Source organism: Eriocheir sinensis, chromosome 1, assembly GCF_024679095.1.
Source record: "Eriocheir sinensis breed Jianghai 21 chromosome 1, ASM2467909v1, whole genome shotgun sequence".
Taxonomy (NCBI): Eukaryota; Metazoa; Arthropoda; class Malacostraca; order Decapoda; family Varunidae; genus Eriocheir; species Eriocheir sinensis.
The window spans coordinates 33,007,956-33,024,698 of record NC_066509.1 but is presented as its reverse complement, the minus strand read 5'-3'; the positions used below and the strand labels follow the sequence as shown (position 1 = coordinate 33,024,698).

The window sequence follows — 16,743 nt, the reverse complement described above, 5'->3', positions numbered from 1 at the left end:
TAGGTCTTAGTTTTCCTTCTTTGCATCCCTGTTTTCGTTTTATTTACCTTTTGACCTTTCGTTTTGCACCATTTCTTTTCATTAAGCACTTCGTTTTCCGTCCCTTTTTTATTTTTTTCATTCAGCTCAGCCTTTCGTTTAGAAAATTTTGACGCTGGTTACGTAACTTTATTTATTTATTCATTCATTTATTTATTTTTACTTCATTGGAGTCCCAGGGCTGGCATGTGTTTACCTATGTTACCTGGCTCAAACATAAGGAGCAACTTAACAAAGCTTCACTACTTCACCCGGTCCAAGCGCTGGCGTTTACCTGTGTCACCTGGCTCAAACATCAGGACCAACTTAACAAACCTTCACTACTTCGCCCGGTCCAAGCGCTGGCATGTGATTACCTGTGTTACCTGCCTCAAAGATGAAAGCCAGTTCACCTTTCTTGTCAACGGCCACACCACGTTGAAAACACCGCTTCTCGTCCGATCAGCGAAGTTAAGCGACGTTGGGTCTGGATAGTACTTGGATGGGTGACCGCCTGGGAACACCAGATGCTGTTGGCATCCCTCTTTTTATTTAATTTCTCTTAACTTTTCACCTTGCGGTCCTGATGACTCTTTTCTTTTCATATAGCTTTCGGCCTTCCGTTATGTTTTATATTTTTTTTCTTTCGTTTTGCACCCCTCTTCTTTTCTTTTCATTTAGCTTTTATCCTTTCTTTTGCATTCCTCTTTTCTTTTCATCTAGGTCTTAGCCTTTCGCTTTGCATCCCTGTTTTCGTTTTATTTACCTTTTGACCTTTCGTTTTGCACCATTTCTTTTCATTAAGCACTTCGTTTTCCGTCCCTTTTTTATTTTTTTCATTCAGCTCAGCCTTTCGTTTAGAAAATTTTGACGCTGGTTACGTAACTTTATTTATTTATTCATTCATTTATTTATTTTTACTTCATTGGAGTCCCAGGGCTGGCATGTGTTTACCTATGTTACCTGGCTCAAACATAAGGAGCAACTTAACAAAGCTTCACTACTTCACCCGGTCGAAGCGCTGGCGTTTACCTGTGTCACCTGGCTCAAACATCAGGACCAACTTAACAAACCTTCACTACTTCGCCCGGTCCAAGCGCTGGCATGTGATTACCTGTGTTACCTGCCTCAAAGATGAAAGCCAGTTCACCTTTCTTGTCAACGGCCACACCACGTTGAAAACACCGCTTCTCGTCCGATCAGCGAAGTTAAGCGACGTTGGGTCTGGATAGTACTTGGATGGGTGACCGCCTGGGAACACCAGATGCTGTTGGCATCCCTCTTTTTATTTAATTTCTCTTAACTTTTCACCTTGCGGTCCTGATGACTCTTTTCTTTTCATATAGCTTTCGGCCTTCCGTTATGTTTTATATATTTTTCTTTCGTTTTGCACCTCTTCTTTTCTTTTCATTTAGCTTTTATCCTTTCTTTTGCATTCCTCTTTTCTTTTCATCTAGGTCTTAGCCTTTCGCTTTGCATCCCTGTTTTCGTTTTATTTACCTTTTGACCTTTCGTTTTGCACCATTTCTTTTCATTAAGCACTTCGTTTTCCGTCCTTTTTATTTTTTCATTCAGCTCAGCCTTTCGTTTAGAAAATTTTGACGCTGGTTACGTAACTTTATTTATTTATTCATTCATTTATTTATTTTTTACTTCATTGAGTCCCAGGGCTGGCATGTGTTTACCTATGTTACCTGGCTCAAACATAATGAGCAACTTAACAAAGCTTCACTACTTCACCCGGTCCAAGCGCTGGCGTTTACCTGTGTCACCTGGCTCAAACATCAGGACCAACTTAACAAACCTTCACTACTTCGCCCGGTCCAAGCGCTGGCATGTGATTACCTGTGTTACCTGCCTCAAAGATGAAAGCCAGTTCACCTTTCTTGTCAACGGCCACACCACGTTGAAAACACCGCTTCTCGTCCGATCAGCGACGTTAAGCGACGTTGGGTCTGGAGAGTACTTGGATGGGTGACCGCCTGGGAACACCAGTTGCTGTTGGCATCCTCTTTTATTTACTTTCTCTTAACGTTTCACCTTGCGGTCCTGATGCCGCTTTTCTGTTCCTCTAGCTTTCGGCCTTCCGTTATGTTTTATATTGTTTTTCTGTCGTTTTGCACCCCTCTTCTTTTCTTTTCATTTAGCTTTTATCCTTTCTTTTGCATTCCTCTTTTCTTTTGATCTATGTCTTAGCCTTTCGCTTTGCATCCCTGTTTTCGTTTTATTTACCTTTTGACCTTTCGTTTTGCACCATTTCTTTTCATTCAGCACTTCGTTTTCCGTCCCTTTTGAATTTTTTTCATTGAGCTCAGCCTTTCGTTTAGAAAATTTTGACGCTGGTTACGTAACTTTATTTATTTATTCATTCATTTATTTATTTTACTTCATTGGAGTCCCAGGGCTGGCATGTGTTTACCTATGTTACCTGGCTCAAACATAAGGAGCAACTTAACAAAGCTTCACTACTTCACCCGGTCCAAGCGCTGGCGTTTACCTGTGTCACCTGGCTCAAACATCAGGACCAACTTAACAAACCTTCACTACTTCGCCCGGTCCAAGCGCTGGCATGTGATTACCTGTGTTACCTGCCTCAAAGATGAAAGCCAGTTCACCTTTCTTGTCAACGGCCACACCACGTTGAAAACACCGCTTCTCGTCCGATCAGCGAAGTTAAGCGACGTTGGGTCTGGATAGTACTTGGATGGGTGACCGCCTGGGAACACCAGATGCTGTTGGCATCCCTCTTTTTATTTAATTTCTCTTAACTTTTCACCTTGCGGTCCTGATGACTCTTTTCTTTTCATATAGCTTTCGGCCTTCCGTTATGTTTTATATTTTTTTTCTTTCGTTTTGCACCCCTCTTCTTTTCTTTTCATTTAGCTTTTATCCTTTCTTTTGCATTCCTCTTTCTTTTGATCTAGGTCTGAGCCTTTCGCTTTGCATCCCTGTTTTCGTTTTATTTACCTTTTGACCTTTCGTTTTGCACCATTTCTTTTCATTCAGCACTTCGTTTTCCGTCCCTTTTGAATTTTTTTCATTGAGCTCAGCCTTTCGTTTAGAAAATTTTGACGCTGGTTACGTTACTGTATTTATTTATTCATTGATTTCTTTATTTTACTTCATTGGAGTCCCAGGGCTGGCATGTGTTTACCTATGTTACCTGGCTCAAACATAAGGAGCAACTTAACAAAGCTTCACTACTTCACCCGGTCGAAGCGCTGGCGTTTACCTGTGTCACCTGGCTCAAACATCAGGACCAACTTAACAAACCTTCACTACTTCGCCCGGTCCAAGCGCTGGCATGTGATTACCTGTGTTACCTGCCTCAAAGATGAAAGCCAGTTCACCTTTCTTGTCAACGGCCACACCACGTTGAAAACACCGCTTCTCGTCCGATCAGCGAAGTTAAGCGACGTTGGGTCTGGATAGTACTTGGATGGGTGACCGCCTGGGAACACCAGATGCTGTTGGCATCCCTCTTTTTATTTAATTTCTCTTAACTTTTCACCTTGCGGTCCTGATGACTCTTTTCTTTTCATATAGCTTTCGGCCTTCCGTTATGTTTTATATATTTTTTCTTTCGTTTTGCACCCCTCTTCTTTTCTTTTCATTTAGCTTTTATCCTTTCTTTTGCATTCCTCTTTTCTTTTCATCTAGGTCTTAGCCTTTCGCTTTGCATCCCTGTTTTCGTTTTATTTACCTTTTGACCTTTCGTTTTGCACCATTTCTTTTCATTAAGCACTTCGTTTTCCGTCCCTTTTATTTATTTTTTTCATTCAGCTCAGCCTTTCGTTTAGAAAATTTTGACGCTGGTTACGTAACTTTATTTATTTATTCATTCATTTATTTATTTTTACTTCATTGGAGTCCCAGGGCTGGCATGTGTTTACCTATGTTACCTGGCTCAAACATAAGGAGCAACTTAACAAAGCTTCACTACTTCACCCGGTCGAAGCGCTGGCGTTTACCTGTGTCACCTGGCTCAAACATCAGGACCAACTTAACAAACCTTCACTACTTCGCCCGGTCCAAGCGCTGGCATGTGATTACCTGTGTTACCTGCCTCAAAGATGAAAGCCAGTTCACCTTTCTTGTCAACGGCCACACCACGTTGAAAACACCGCTTCTCGTCCGATCAGCGAAGTTAAGCGACGTTGGGTCTGGATAGTACTTGGATGGGTGACCGCCTGGGAACACCAGATGCTGTTGGCATCCCTCTTTTTATTTAATTTCTCTTAGCTTTTCACCTTGCGGTCCTGATGACTCTTTTCTTTTCATATAGCTTTCGGCCTTCCGTTATGTTTTATATTTTTTTTCTTTCGTTTTGCACCCCTCTTCTTTTCTTTTCATTTAGCTTTTATCCTTTCTTTTGCATTCCTCTTTTCTTTTGATCTATGTCTTAGCCTTTCGCTTTGCATCCCTGTTTTCGTTTTATTTACCTTTTGACCTTTCGTTTTGCACCATTTCTTTTCATTCAGCACTTCGTTTTCCGTCCCTTTTGAATTTTTTTCATTGAGCTCAGCCTTTCGTTTAGAAAATTTTGACGCTGGTTACGTAACTTTATTTATTTATTCATTCATTTATTTATTTTTACTTCACTGGGGTCCCAGCGCTGGCATGTGTTTACCTATGTTACCTGGCTCAAACATAAGGAGCAACTTAACAAAGCTTCACTACTTCACCCGGTCCAAGCGCTGGCGTTTACCTGTGTCACCTGGCTCAAACATCAGGACCAACTTAACAAACCTTCACTACTTCGCCCGGTCCAAGCGCTGGCATGTGATTACCTGTGTTACCTGCCTCAAAGATGAAAGCCAGTTCAACTTTCTTGTCAACGGCCACACCACGTTGAAAACACCGCTTCTCGTCCGATCAGCGAAGTTAAGCGACGTTGGGTCTGGATAGTACTTGGATGGGTGACCGCCTGGGAACACCAGATGCTGTTGGCATCCCTCTTTTTATTTAATTTCTCTTAACTTTTCACCTTGCGGTCCTGATGACTCTTTTCTTTTCATATAGCTTTCGGCCTTCCGTTATGTTTTATATTTTTTTTCTTTCGTTTTGCACCCCTCTTCTTTTCTTTTCATTTAGCTTTTATCCTTTCTTTTGCATTCCTCTTTTCTTTTCATCTAGGTCTTAGCCTTTCGCTTTGCATCCCTGTTTTCGTTTTATTTACCTTTTGACCTTTCGTTTTGCACCATTTCTTTTCATTAAGCACTTCGTTTTCCGTCCCTTTTTTATTTTTTTCATTCAGCTCAGCCTTTCGTTTAGAAAATTTTGACGCTGGTTACGTAACTTTATTTATTTATTCATTCATTTATTTATTTTTACTTCATTGGAGTCCCAGGGCTGGCATGTGTTTACCTATGTTACCTGGCTCAAACATAAGGAGCAACTTAACAAAGCTTCACTACTTCACCCGGTCCAAGCGCTGGCGTTTACCTGTGTCACCTGGCTCAAACATCAGGACCAACTTAACAAACCTTCACTACTTCGCCCGGTCCAAGCGCTGGCATGTGATTACCTGTGTTACCTGCCTCAAAGATGAAAGCCAGTTCACCTTTCTTGTCAACGGCCACACCACGTTGAAAACACCGCTTCTCGTCCGATCAGCGAAGTTAAGCGACGTTGGGTCTGGATAGTACTTGGATGGGTGACCGCCTGGGAACACCAGATGCTGTTGGCATCCCTCTTTTTATTTAATTTCTCTTAACTTTTCACCTTGCGGTCCTGATGACTCTTTTCTTTTCATATAGCTTTCGGCCTTCCGTTATGTTTTATATTTTTTTTCTTTCGTTTTGCACCCCTCTTCTTTTCTTTTCATTTAGCTTTTATCCTTTCTTTTGCATTCCTCTTTTCTTTTGATCTATGTCTTAGCCTTTCGCTTTGCATCCCTGTTTTCGTTTTATTTACCTTTTGACCTTTCGTTTTGCACCATTTCTTTTCATTCAGCACTTCGTTTTCCGTCCCTTTTTTATTTTTTTCATTCAGCTCAGCCTTTCGTTTAGAAAATTTTGACGCTGGTTACGTAACTTTATTTATTTATTCATTCATTTATTTATTTTTACTTCACTGGGGTCCCAGCGCTGGCATGTGTTTACCTATGTTACCTGGCTCAAACATAAGGAGCAACTTAACAAAGCTTCACTACTTCACCCGGTCCAAGCGCTGGCGTTTACCTGTGTCACCTGGCTCAAACATCAGGACCAACTTAACAAACCTTCACTACTTCGCCCGGTCCAAGCGCTGGCATGTGATTACCTGTGTTACCTGCCTCAAAGATGAAAGCCAGTTCACCTTTCTTGTCAACGGCCACACCACGTTGAAAACACCGCTTCTCGTCCGATCAGCGAAGTTAAGCGACGTTGGGTCTGGATAGTACTTGGATGGGTGACCGCCTGGGAACACCAGATGCTGTTGGCATCCCTCTTTTTATTTAATTTCTCTTAACTTTTCACCTTGCGGTCCTGATGACTCTTTTCTTTTCATATAGCTTTCGGCCTTCCGTTATGTTTTATATTTTTTTTCTTTCGTTTTGCACCCCTCTCCTTTTCTTTTCCTTTAACTTTTAGCCTTTCTTTTGCATTCCTCTTTTCTTTTCATCTATATAGAGAGAGTGGAATGAACTTAAAATGGATATATTCTTCCGGTAAAAAATCGCTGGGAAGATGAAAATAGTGGAATGAGAACACCTTGCATATTTATTTCCTTTAAATATACAATACAAACAATAACACGAGGAGGTAGGAGAGTTGTTATTATGACACCATAAGTAAATTACTCCAACAAATTCTATATAGAAAGTTAAATTAGAACGGATGAAGCATGTGAACACTACATATTACCAAAATAAGTACACCAGATAGAGAACGAGGATAGAATAAGGCGAAGTGGTACAGCTGTATATATAATTGAACCAGTATTTTCTGTCTCAGAGTAAAAAAAAAAAAGAAACATTCAGCCGAAGAAGAAAATGTGCAGTGAAATCAGCATAAGAATAGTTCCGCTGAAAAAAAGTACAACAGACAAAAATATATCAAGGTAGAAAAAGCGTAGTTTTGATTATGTAATTAGATTCACCCTATAAAAAAGAAGTAAAAAAAAGGCATAAAATTGAAATAGAAAAGATGTTAAAAGGATACAATAGAAAAAAAAGTGAAAAAAGACAACAATGGAAAAAATGCAGAGGCCAATTAAGAAAAAGGAAGCAACTCTAACAAAAAACCGCCGGAAAAATAAATTAAACAGACAATTCAAACAACAACAACAAAAAAAAAAAATAGTAGTGGCTCAAATTACAATAAAATACCTTTAATCCGTTTTTTTCCTCATTCGAGTGTTTGGAGAACTGCTGCATTATATTTAATTACGCCAACAAGGTCTCACCCCCCGGCACCATGGGGTAGGGGGGGAAGTCAAGCCTTCTGATGTGTGGATTTTTTTTTACTCAATTTGGAGTGTAATTTTCGGCTTTTCCGATTTTTTTTTATGATACTTGTTTATATTATCATTATTCCTCCTTTCATTCTTTTGTTCACTAACTTTTTCTTCTCCTCTTCCTCCTCTTCTTCCTCCCTTCTCCTCCTCTCTCTGTTTGTTGTAGGGAGGAGAAAAAAAAGAGAGAAAGAAGGGGGAGGGAGGTGGAGGGGGGCGTAGGCTGAAAAGACTTTAGTATTCTTTTTTCAATAACATTTTCCCTCCAGTAACCCCCAAAGGAAGGGAAAGGCAATATTTGAGGGATGGAAAAACATTCGCGACTTTCTGAAACTCTTACGATTACTTTGTGAATCTGTTAATGTACTGCCATTGTCTTTTTCCCCTAGGGTGGTAGATTGATAGTTTGGAAATAAACAATATTGATGATTTCGGTGTTAATAATAAATGAGGTTAGTGGACAAGGGATGGTTACTTTTGTTTGAATAGTGAAAAGTGTTTGTTTTTTGTAGTTACCGATGGGTGACGTGGAGATAATAGTGTTTGAAATGGTAACGAGAATATATAGATGTTAATAATGATAGTGTTAGAATGTAAGAATGGTAGTAGTGGTAGTAGTAGTAGTTATAGTAGTAGTAGTAGTAGTAGTAGTAGTAGTAGTTCATAGTAGTAGTAGCAGTAGTAGTAGTAGTAGTAGTAGTAGTAGTAGTAGTAGTAGTACATAGTAATAGTAGTAGTAATGGTAGTAGTAGTACATAGTAGTAGTAGTAGTAGTAATAGTAGTAGTAGTAGTAGTAGTAGTAGTAGTAGTAGTAGTAGTAGCAGTAGAAAGGCAACAGGCCCAAAAAGACGAGCTGGACCGTCTTACACACCACCTGTCCACAGAAATGGGTAGAAAAATACACACAGCACAGGAGGCAGGCGCCTCTAACTGGCTAACGTCATTACCAATCAGAGCAAAGGGCTTCAGCCTCAACAAACAAGAATTTGTCGACGCCATTGCTCTGAGATATGGCTGGCCGATTGAGGGACTGCCTGATCTCTGTGCATGTGGATCACCAAATGATGTCACCCACACCATGACATGTAAAAAAGGAGGCTTCGTCTGTATTCGACACGATGAAGTGAGGGATCTGACAGCCAGCATGCTCGGGGAGGTATGCCAAGACGTCACTACCGAGCCGGCACTGCTTCCCCTGGACGGCGAACACCTTCGGTACAGGACAGCCAATACCTCACAGGAGGCACGGGTTGATGTAAGTGCCCGCGGATTCTGGGTGCGCGGACAGCGGGCGTTCATGGACATCCGCATATTTGACCCGATGGCTGCTTGTCACCGTGAGCTGCCCCTGCAAGCCGCCCACCACAGGAACGAGCAGGAGAAGACAAGGGCATACGGTGAAAGAATCCAACATGTGGATCAGGGCAGCTTCACCCCCCTCGTCTTCACCACATCCGGCGGGATGGGTCCCAGGGCCCAATGCTTCTACGCACGCCTCGCGGAACTAATCTCAGAAAAGAAGCAACAGCCAAGGAGCCACGTTGTTGCCTGGATGAGGTGTCGCCTCTCGTTCTCCCTGCTCAGGTCGGCCATCCTATGTCTCAGGGGCACCAGACACTCTGGCCCAAAAGCCACCACCATCTCCAATATGGACTATGAAGCCACAGTGGTGGAGAGTGACATTAGGGTGGGTCGGGAGTGACTTGAGTAGGGAAGGAAAAGGGGGATCTAGACGTAATAGATGATAGGTGATTTAGTGTCAGGTAGTATTAGTGATATGGTTGGATGCCACAGTCATTAGCGAACAGAGTTGGGGCTAATGACCTCCAAGCTATGGAGCCCTCCATGATTATGTGTCGGGAAAATAAACATGGGTGGAGGTATCATTTATGTTGTAGTAGCAGTAGTAGTAGTAGTAGTAGTAGTAGTAGAGGTAGTAGTAGTAATAGTTGTAGTAGTAGTAGTAGTAGTAGTAGTAGTAGTAGTAGCGGTAGTTAGAATTCTGCAGTAAAAGTAAAAACGGGATGAAGTAATGCAAGGTAATATCGCGAATAATAACAGTAGCGTAATGATAATAATGGAAGTATTAACCGAAGTTATATTTCAAAGTCTACCTCACCCTCACATCAGCTAATTACAATGGTGTGCCCTCCTAAATTCTTTTATCAGGCTCAGGGTGAAGAAAACGAGCAACATAATCTATAATAGCAACAATAATGATAATAATAACAGCAATAATAATTTGATAATGGCAAATGTGAACTTATGAAAACGTAGTTACATATCATTCACTTACTGTTGAAAAGCTCCCGTGTGTGAGTTTTAGTGCCACTTGTACTAACAACAAAGTGATCTAAATGTATAGAGAAGCTGATGAATACACGATGCAACAATGCAATAGAATACAACAATGAATAGACGCATGATGGATAAAGAGGGGAAGCGAAGGGAAGGGCAATGAGAGAGCCAATAAAGCAGGGAGTAAAGAGGGTGGAAAGGAGATGACGGAAGGATGAGAAACAGAGAGAGAGAGAGAGAGAGAGAGAGAGAGAGAGAGAGAGAGAGAGAGAGATAGAGAGATAGAGAGAGAGAGAAAAAATATAGAGAGAGAGAGAGAGAGAGAGAGAGAGAGAGAGAGAGAGAGAGAGAGCAATGTATAAATAGGCTAGGTTGATAAGCGAAAAGATAAACACAACAATATTTTATAAAATATAGACATAGAGACAGCGGCGTGCACTTAACTAAAAATATAAATATATACACTAATAAACGGAGAGACAGCAACAAACTCTAATACATAGATAGATAGATAGATTGACAGATAAATAGATAAATATAGATAGACTGATATGGGAAGATAAGTTATGGGAAATCAGCTTGAATACGCAATTAAATATGTTTATGACCACGGGACCGTAACAGTGAATATTAATGTGTGATGTGAATCTTTATGGCGCAGACATTGTGATGGTGAGGGAAAATAAATGATGATAGTGATAATAGCAATAATAATGACAATAATAATAATAATAATAATAATAATAATAATAATAATAATAATAATAATAATAATAATAATAATAATAATAATAATAATAATAATAATAATAATAATAATAATAATAATAATAATAATAATAATAATAATAATAATAATAAACAAGGATAAAGAATAAACAATAAAGAGCAGACACCAAAAGAAATGAATGTAAATAAGTTGACCTTTCTCTCTCTCTCTTTCTCTTAGCTCTTATATTTTCATGCTCCTTCCTAAAATATTCTTTCCCCTCCTCCTCCTCCTCTTCCTCCATCTTTCTTCCACTTATTTCCTTCCTCCCTCGGTTCCCACAATCCCACATCATATCTTACATCTATTTTTTCCCAATGTCTTCCTCCTCCTCCTACTCTTCCTCCTCCGCCTCCTCTTCCTCCTCTGGTTCTCTTTTTCGTTTATCTTCCTCCTCCTCTTTATTTTGCTCCTTTTCTGGCTTCTTGTCACATTTTCCTCCTGTGTCTCCTGTTTGTTCTCTCTTTCATTACGTATCTATCTCCTCCATTATACTTCTCCAATTTCCACGTTTTACATTTTATCCTCCTCGTCCTCTTCCTCCTCCGCCTCTTCTTCCTGGTAACATTAGTTGTCCTCACGTTTTCTACCTTAAAGTATAATATAAGTGTGTGTGTGTGTGTGTGTGTGTGTGTGTGTGTGTGTGTGTGTGTGTGTGTGTGTGTGTGTGTGTGTGGTGTGTGTGTGTGTGTGTGTGTGTGTGTGTTGACAGAGGATGACTAGAGTAGGATGAGTATGTGGTTTATAAGGGGCAGAAAGAGAGATGAGAAGGAGGAGGAGGAGGAGAGGCAGGAGGGTTAGAAGAAGGGAGAGGAGGAAGAGAAGTAGTAGGAGGTATTGACAAAATGTTAAAGAAATAGCTAAAATACATTCGCTTTTCTTCTTTCCGTGTTACTGTCTCCACATTCTCTCCTTCCTTCACGCTTCCCTCCTCCTCCTCCTCCTCCGCCCCTCAACGCAAATTTCCACTCTCCTTCGCGTTTAGTGTTGTATCCCCTTCAAACACTCGTGAACGTCGTGTGTGACAAAGGGCGAATATAAAGAAGACGGGATGAGGAGAGGACGAGGCGAAGTACTGGGTGACAGCAGGCTATAAAGAAGACGGGGAGAAGAAGGGATAGGATGATAGGATGTATGACTTTATGCTCGTTTAGGTTGAAGGACATTTGCCACTTTTCAGACCATTGAATAATCTGGTCAAGTAGGAGAAGGAGGAGGAGGAGGAGGAGAAGGAGGAGGAGATAGATGGAGATATAAAAGAAGTTTGGTGACCATTCTCTCTCTCTCTCTCTCTCTTTCTGTGTGTGTGTGTGTGTCTGTGTGTGTGTGTGTGTGTGTGTGTGTGTTTTACAGCTAAGGAGACAGTTCAAGGGCGTAATGAAAAATATAAGAAAAAGCCCGCTACTCACGGCTCCTGAATAGAGGTCAAAGGAGTGTCCAAAAAGAGAGGTCAATTTTGGGAGGAGAGGTGTTCTGATACCCTCCTCTTGAAAGAGCTCAAGTCGTAGGCAGGAGGAAATACGGATGAAGGAAGATTGTTCCAGAGTTTACCAGCGTGAGGGATGAAAGAGTGAAGATGCTGGTTGACTCTTGCATAAGGGGTTTGGACAGTATAGGGATGAGCATGAGTAGAAAGTCGTGCAGCAGGGGCCGGGAGGGTGAGGCATGCAGTTAGCAAGTTCAGAAGAGCAGTCAGCATGAAAATATCGATAGAAGATAGAAAGAGAGGCAACATGGCGGCGGAATTTGAGAGGTAGAAGACTATCAGTATGAGGAGTAGAGCTGATGAGACGAAGAGCCTTTGACTCCACTCTGTCAAGGAGAGCTGTGTGAGTGGACCCCCCCCCCACCACACACATGAGATGCATACTCCATACGAGGGCGGACAAGGCTCCTGTAAATGGATAGCAACTGTGCGGGGGAGAAGAACTGGCGGAGACGGTACAGAACGCCCAGCCTAGAGGAAGCTGATTTAGTAAGAGATGAGATACGAAGTTTCCAGTTGAGATTTTGAGTTAAGGATAGACCGAGGATGTTTAGTGTTGAAGAAGGTGATAGCTGGGTGTTCTCAAAGAATAGGGGATAGTTGTTTGGAAGATTGTGTCGAGTGGATAGGTGGAGAAACTGTGTTTTTGAGGCGTTGAAGGCCACCAGGTTACTCTTGCCCCGATCGGAAATAATAGTAAGTTCTGAGGCTAAGCGTTCTGTTGCCTCCAGCCTTGAATCATTAAGTTCCTGTAGAGTGGGTCTTCTATTAAAAGAAGTTGAGTAATGCAGAGTGGAGTCATCGGCGTAAGAATGGATAGGTCAGTTCGTTTTGGAAAGATCATCAATGAACAACAGAGAGTAGGAAATAAGACAGAACCGTGTGGGACACTACTGTTAATAGGATTTGGGGAAGAACAGTGACCTTCCACCACAGCAGAAATAGAACGGTCAGAAAGGAAACTGGAGATGAAGGTACAGAGAGAAGGATAGAAACCGTAGGAGGGTAGTTTGGAAAGCAAAGATTTGTGCCAGACCCTATCAAAAGCTTTTGATATGTCCAGCGCAATAGCAAAGGTTTCACCGAAACGGCTAAGAGAGGATGACCAAGAGTCAGTTAGGAAGGCAAGGAGATCACCAGTAGAACGCCCCTTGCGGAACCCATACTGGCGATCAGATAGAAGGTTAGAAGTGGAAAGGTGCTTTTCAATCTTCCGGTTAAGGATTGATTCAAAAGCTTTAGATAGACAGGAAAGTAAAGCTATAGGGCGGTAGTTTGAGGGATTGGAACGGTCACCCTTCTTAGCCACAGGCTGTACAAAGGCATACTTCCAGCAGGAAGGAAAGGTAGATGTTGATAGGCAGAGACGAAAGAGTTCGACCAGGCAGGGTGTCAGCACGGAAGCACAGTTTTTAAGGACAATAGGAGGCACTCCTATTGTATGTGTGTGTGTGTGTGTGTGTGTGTATGTGTGTGTGTGTGTGTGTGAAGGGAAGCAATGTGATGAGCCTGAAGAAAGAATTGGGAAGATAAGAATCGAGAAGAAATTGGAGAAATAAATGGGAAAAATATAAGAAGAGAAGAAGAAATGGGAGGAAAAGTGGATGCTTAGAAGAAATAAAATATCAAACGAAAAAACGAGACAAGAGGAAAGTTGGGAAGATATGAGAGAATATGAAAGACGAGAAGAAATGAAAGCAAGAAAAAGTGAACGAATTAAATGAGGCAAACTAAAGACTAGAATGAATGACAGGCTATGAGAAATAGGAGAAGGAATTGAGAGGAAATTGAGGATATGAAAAAATGAAAGCCAAAAAATAAATGTGGCGAAGAATTGAGTGAAGTTAATGGAAATAAATTAAAGGAAAGAGGAAATGAGAGAAGAAATAAAAGAAAGATAAGAAGTGAAAAACAAGAAGATATGCAAGACAAAAAGAATTATAAAAATATGAATATTCGTAAGCAACATTTTGTAGCTTTCTTTTGCTTTTCATTTTGCTTTGAACCAATATTATTACATCGTGACCGTTCGTCTTACATTTGTTTCCCTTTGCTCTGTGAAACGAAGCAGCACGTGCATGTCTTGGTGTGTGTTGTCGGGGAATATTGATTGACACGTGGAATATTTTATTTACCTTATTTTTATCCATTGCTTTGTGATGAAGCGAGATGCATATTTGATTTAATACTTATTGAAGTTCGTTGTGGATATTATGAGTGTGTCTCATTTGTCTACAATTCAAACCACCTTATTTTCGTATTTGTGTAATTATAGGTATTATATTCATATGTATTTAAGTCAGTCTTCAAATATCGTTTTTATTTATCTTAGCAAAAACAAGTATATATAACTTTTCTTTTTTTACTTTTTTCATCGAGGGGAAAAAATAGCTTATCATTCCTTTGCTTTTTTCAAATTCCAATTCTTGGGTTCCTCAGCTCTCCTGCCTCCGTTCTTCTTTTCTTTCCTAATTTTCTTCCTTATCCTCCAGCCTTCCCTTCCTCCACCATTCAGGTCAGCAATCCTACTCTTCTTCCATCCATCCCGCCACTTGTTCTCTTGTCCCTTTCTTCCTTTTTCTCCCTCTCTTTCCTCAGCTCCTCTCCGAACCATCTGTCAGCCATTCGTTCTTCCTCGCTTCCTTCCATCTTCCCTTCCGTCCTCCCTTCCTCTATCCCTTCCTCCACCAATCCTTTCCTTCATCCATCTATTTTCTTTCATTTATTTCCTCAGTTTCTTCTGCCTTCATCCATCCTTCATTTCCTCATCCTCTTTTATTTTCTCCTACCTCCCCTTCTTCCACCCATTCATTTCTCCAACGATTCTTTCCTTCCTTCATCTCTTTCCTCATTTCTTTCCTTATTATCTCCCACCATTCCTCCATCAATCATCAATCTTTCCTCCCCCAGCTCCTTTCAGTCAGTCAGTCAGTCAGCCCGCTTACTTTCTTCCTTCAATTCATCATTTTATTCCTTATTCTCTTGTCTTTCCTTCTTTCATCCATTCCTCCACCAACCCTTTTCTTCCTCCACATCTTTCCTCATATTCTCCTGCCTTCGTTATTCCTTTATTTACGCTTTTTCTGCATTATTCTCTCCCGCATTTCCTTTTCTATCCATTCTTCCAAACATCCTCTTAATTCATTCATTCATTCCTCCGCCAATTCCTCCTTCCTCTCCCTTTCCTCCCTCTCCTAGCCATCCGTCAGCTGTCAGGACCATTACCTGCAAGTCGCCGTAGAATCGCGCGACTCCGTGAGAAGATTAGCGCGAGATAAATGGCAGGGCGGACTAGTTTATAATTGGCACGGAGAGAAGGGGAAGAGGTGGTTAAGGGTCCTAGGTGGGGGTTGGCGGAGCGCAAGAGGGGGGAATAGGGGGTGTTAGGGGTCGTAGGGGAGCGTAGAGGGGGCATTGGGGCCAGGAAGGGAATCACAAGTTGAAACAATAATTTGCCGGTCAGTCAAGGAAGCTCATCGTCACTGGATCATTAATCGCCGAGGAAAGAGGAATTAAAAAAAGTTTCCCCCGAGTCTGGACGAGAGAAAGAAAATGGGAAGCTACGCCTTGTGTAGTGGAGAGAGAGAGAGAGAGAGAGAGAGAGAGAGAGAGAGAGAGAGAGAGAGAGAGAGAGAGAGAGAGAGAGAGAGAGAGAGAGAGAGAGAGAGAGAGATTATCGTAGAATGTAAGATAATTGATTTTCTCCATCATTTAGAACGGTTACTGCAGAACTACTTTTAACAGAAGGAATAGCCTACCATAGAGTTGCGCTCTATGGAGTTCGCTGGTGATGTATTAGTACGCATAAGCTGTTGTCATTTCTCTTCCTCGTGATATATTCACCCAAAAATTATATATTTTTTCCATGTTATCAAGTCACTTTAGGCGTGCCCGGCGGGATTAGCGGATATGCCACATAACCGCCGCCACCCTCTCTCCCTCAAATTGTTAACCTCTAACTACTTTTAAACATGTTCTAATTATTGTGTACATTTTATTATATGATAGTCATGTAGTTCTATGAAGGAATTGTTTTGGGGGGCCAAACAGTCATTTGGAACACATCCTTATACGCGTGGGAGCGTGGCTTGTGCGACGATGTCAAGCAGGGTGACGACTGGCAGGGACACCGCGCCGGTCACCCAAGCTGAGTCACCCAGACACATACCTTATGGATGGTGTGGAAAATAAGTCAAAACATGACAATTTATAAGAAAAAAATGTGGGTGAGTGAGGGAAGGAGGGAGGGAGAAAGTGAGTGATGAGGGAGGGTGGGAGGGAGGAATGGAGAGCAAGTGCCAAAGGTAAAACTGGGAACACAGTCTCTCGAGGCAGCCACAGCCACAGTGACTTAACACAGTCTCCCGAGGCAGCCACAGCCACAGTGACTTAACACAGTCTCTCGAGGCAGCCACAGCCACAGTGACTTAACACAGTCCCTCGAGGCAGCCACAGCCACAGTGACTTAACACAGTCTCTCGAGGCAGCCACAGCCACAGTGACTTAACACAGTCCCTCGAGGCAGCCACAGCCACAGTGACTTAACACAGTCTCGAGGCAGCCACGGCCACAGTGACAACACAGTGTCACGAGGCAGCCACAGCCACAGTGACTTAACACAGTCTCTCGAGGCAGCCACAGCCACAGTGACTTAACACAGTCTCTCGAGGCAGCCACAGCCACAGTGACTTAACACAGTCTCTCGAGGCAGCCACAGCCACAGTGACTTAACAC

The 16,743-nt window shown here is 41.8% G+C and overlaps 9 non-coding genes across 9 annotated transcripts; all 9 read left to right on the top strand.

Moving 5' to 3' along the window:
• The first annotated feature begins 438 nt into the window (after window positions 1-438).
• On the top strand, window positions 439-557 carry LOC126997004 (5S ribosomal RNA). Its single transcript, XR_007751812.1, has one exon. It is a non-coding gene; the product is annotated as a 5S ribosomal RNA (ribosomal RNA).
• A 618-nt stretch (window positions 558-1,175) lies between these two features.
• LOC126997001 (5S ribosomal RNA) lies at window positions 1,176-1,294 on the top strand. Its single transcript, XR_007751808.1, has one exon. It is a non-coding gene; the product is annotated as a 5S ribosomal RNA (ribosomal RNA).
• Window positions 1,295-1,906: 612 nt separating this feature from the next.
• On the top strand, window positions 1,907-2,025 carry LOC126997415 (5S ribosomal RNA). The gene has a single exon (XR_007752097.1). It is a non-coding gene; the product is annotated as a 5S ribosomal RNA (ribosomal RNA).
• Window positions 2,026-2,640: 615 nt separating this feature from the next.
• LOC126996998 (5S ribosomal RNA) lies at window positions 2,641-2,759 on the top strand. Its single transcript, XR_007751807.1, has one exon. It is a non-coding gene; the product is annotated as a 5S ribosomal RNA (ribosomal RNA).
• A 616-nt stretch (window positions 2,760-3,375) lies between these two features.
• Window positions 3,376-3,494, top strand: LOC126996994 (5S ribosomal RNA). The gene has a single exon (XR_007751806.1). It is a non-coding gene; the product is annotated as a 5S ribosomal RNA (ribosomal RNA).
• Window positions 3,495-4,114: 620 nt separating this feature from the next.
• On the top strand, window positions 4,115-4,233 carry LOC126996990 (5S ribosomal RNA). Its single transcript, XR_007751803.1, has one exon. It is a non-coding gene; the product is annotated as a 5S ribosomal RNA (ribosomal RNA).
• Window positions 4,234-4,851: 618 nt separating this feature from the next.
• Window positions 4,852-4,970, top strand: LOC126996986 (5S ribosomal RNA). Its single transcript, XR_007751802.1, has one exon. It is a non-coding gene; the product is annotated as a 5S ribosomal RNA (ribosomal RNA).
• A 618-nt stretch (window positions 4,971-5,588) lies between these two features.
• Window positions 5,589-5,707, top strand: LOC126996985 (5S ribosomal RNA). Its single transcript, XR_007751801.1, has one exon. It is a non-coding gene; the product is annotated as a 5S ribosomal RNA (ribosomal RNA).
• A 618-nt stretch (window positions 5,708-6,325) lies between these two features.
• Window positions 6,326-6,444, top strand: LOC126996983 (5S ribosomal RNA). Its single transcript, XR_007751799.1, has one exon. It is a non-coding gene; the product is annotated as a 5S ribosomal RNA (ribosomal RNA).
• Window positions 6,445-16,743: the final 10,299 nt, after the last annotated feature.